The sequence below is a fragment of the Hyperolius riggenbachi genome, chromosome 5, assembly GCF_040937935.1.
Source record: "Hyperolius riggenbachi isolate aHypRig1 chromosome 5, aHypRig1.pri, whole genome shotgun sequence".
In the NCBI taxonomy this organism is placed as follows: Eukaryota; Metazoa; Chordata; class Amphibia; order Anura; family Hyperoliidae; genus Hyperolius; species Hyperolius riggenbachi.
The window spans coordinates 369,654,701-369,657,552 of NC_090650.1; the positions used below are offsets into that span (position 1 = coordinate 369,654,701).

The window sequence follows — 2,852 nt, forward strand, 5'->3', positions numbered from 1 at the left end:
TTGAGAAGATGGTGCCCTACAGAGTGTGTTGCTCATTCCTTGCGGCTTACCAGGATATGGAATGCTCTGCAGATATTGAGCGCAGTCGCTGTGCACAACTGATTGCCCCCATTTGTTATACAAAGATTTGAAGCGCAATTTTTCTCAAATAAATAACACAAAGCATTTCACTGTTTATAAACAACTAACTGCTCTTTCTTACCCCTCTTTTTTTCTTTAATCAAAACAGCCCCAGGTCTTAACCTGTTGTAAACAACACCCCCAAAATGTTTTTCCACCAATCTAAAAGGCTTTTGAAGAGGAGATAACAAAACAATGTGCCTGCTTGTGGGTGAGGTTGGGAATGTAAATTAGCTCATTGGGGATGCAGGCAGAGTCAGTGTTTTGTCAAGCAAAGATAAGTAACTCATGATTACATTTGCATATTATTCCACAGACCTGGGACTCCGCTCACCTTATTGTTCTCCACATCAAACATCACTTACATGCAATGATGGCTTTACACTGCACAAATGGACAGCTAAACCCACACCTGTGATAGACAAAGCTAAGGGGTATCCTCCTATACATTCCTAGTGGTTTGGGTCACCCCGAGCTGCTTGGTTACTCTGCTATATGAATGAACAACACATACTGCATGCCAGGCAATTGTAGCTGCCAGAAGCTGCAAATGTGTAAAGCCCTATCGCTTCTCGGCCTTTTGGCTAAGATCAAGTGTAGTTTTTGTTCTGCTAGAGGGGACCTTTGGGGGACCTGGAGGGATGGCACAGTGGCAGTGTGTCCCGCCTAGTCATAATTCCCAGAGGCTGGTGGAATGGATCTATACCATGGTCGAGGCTGAATGGCTGAGGGCTTTGCTTAGGCGTACTGCCCCTGGAAGTGGCGCTCCAGGTGCACCTGAAAAAACCTGAGATGTGGCAGATCTCAGGCGGAAGTAGGGTGCTTTGGTCTGTACTGCCCATATGCATCGCCAACTAACGCAGCTCCCCGGCCTTTTGGCTAAGGAGAGTGCGGAATTTTTATCACTCCGGCCGCAAGGTCGGGGCCAGCTTGCTGGCACGGGGACTTCGGTTCCCACCCGGCTCCCTCTCGGGGGAGCCACCCGGACCATGTGGACACGGATGCCACATGGCCAGGCCCTTTGGGTAACCACTGGGCGCAGTAGGGGTCCTCCTCGGAGGACCCCAGGATCCTCCAACCCCTCGGGTGTTGGAGGATGCCACCCCCTGAGCCGAAGGCAAAGGGGGAAGGTTCCCTTCGGGGAACAACCGGAAGGGCCCTGCAGCATTGTGGGGCCTGTGGCTACTCATGCACGTTTTGTGGGGGTGCTTTAGGGCACTCACGCTTTTTCCGTGCATGGGGCTAATAGCCTTGCTTACCCGGGACCTCTGTTGCATGCAACAGGGGCCAAGAAAGCTAAAAAAAAAAAAAAAAAAAAAAAAAAAAAGTAATGTTTGTTTGTAATGCTGGGAATACACAATGAGATTTTTCAGCAGATTTACAGTCCGATCGATTTTCCCATCGTTTTTTCGATCGATTTCCGATCACTTCTATGAGAAATCGATTAGAAAAACGTTCAAAAATCAGATCGGACCTGTCGGAAATTATCTATCGAACCATCTATCTGCCCCAAAAAAATGTAATGATGTATTCCCAGCATTATGCATATTGTATTGTAGTCTTGTGCTCTGCAGTTTTTATTTTTATTACATGTCTGAGTGCAAAACTATTCTTCTAGGCAGCATGGTTGCATAGTGTATAGCACACTCGTCTTGCAGCACTGGGTCCCCGGTTTGCATCCCGGCACTATCGGCACAGAGTTTGTATGTTCGGATACTCCAGTTTCCTCCTACATCCCAAAATATCCAGATAAGTTAATTGGCTTCCCCCTAAAATTGACCCTAGACTATAATGGAAATAGGACTATGGTAGGGATTATATAGGGAGCCCCTCTGAGGGACAGATAAGTGTCAAAGACAATATACTCTGTAAAGATGTGCTGCTATTTAAATACTGAATAATTATTCTGTGCCAATGTCACATAATGCTTACCTAACATAACAGTAATCTGAAGTGAGAGGTATAGTACATGGAGGCTGCCATATTTATCTCATTGTAAGTAAATCCCGTTGCCTGGCTATGCCACAGATCATCTGCCTACTTTAAGGCTGGTTTCACAGTGGGACGTTACAGGCGCACGTTAGTGCACCCCACCGCACAGCAATGAAAAATCAATGGGCCGTTCACAGTGCCCACGTTGCGTTACACAGTAACGCTGCGCCATCACACAACGTACTGCATGCAGTACTTTGTAAGCGGCAGAGCCGCGTTAGACTGCTTGGACATGCGCAGTAATGTTGGGGAGGAGCGGAGAGCGGTCAAGCACATGGCTAATTAATATGCACTGCACTCAGTGACGTGCAGTGTTTACTTCCTGGAGCGGCTGCTCTGTGCGGCGATTGGCCGGGCGGGACCACGTGATGCCGCATGCGTCCAAGAGTGCGCATCACGGCATCACGGACGCCAGAGTGAGCTGCACAACGCGGCTCACTCTGACGTCCACCTTAGAGAGCACCAGGTGTTGCGTTAGGGGCACGTTATGCGACCATAACGTCCCCTAAAACGCAACGTCCTGGTGTGAAACTAGCCTTAGCCATAGATCCTGAACAGGCATCCAGCAGATCAGATGTTTCTGAATGAAGCATGAGTGGATTAGCTGCATGCTTGTTTCAGGTGTGTAATTCAGACACTACTTGCATGAAAGATCAGCAGGACAGCCAGGCAATTTATATTGTTTAAAGGAAACCAGAGATGAACGCTTTGGCACAAAATAAACATATCCCCCGATAGAT

The 2,852-nt window shown here is 47.8% G+C and overlaps 1 pseudogene; it reads left to right on the forward strand.

Moving 5' to 3' along the window:
- The first annotated feature begins 684 nt into the window (after positions 1 to 684).
- On the forward strand, positions 685 to 747 carry LOC137520061 (U2 spliceosomal RNA; annotated as a pseudogene).
- The last annotated feature ends 2,105 nt before the right edge of the window (positions 748 to 2,852 follow it).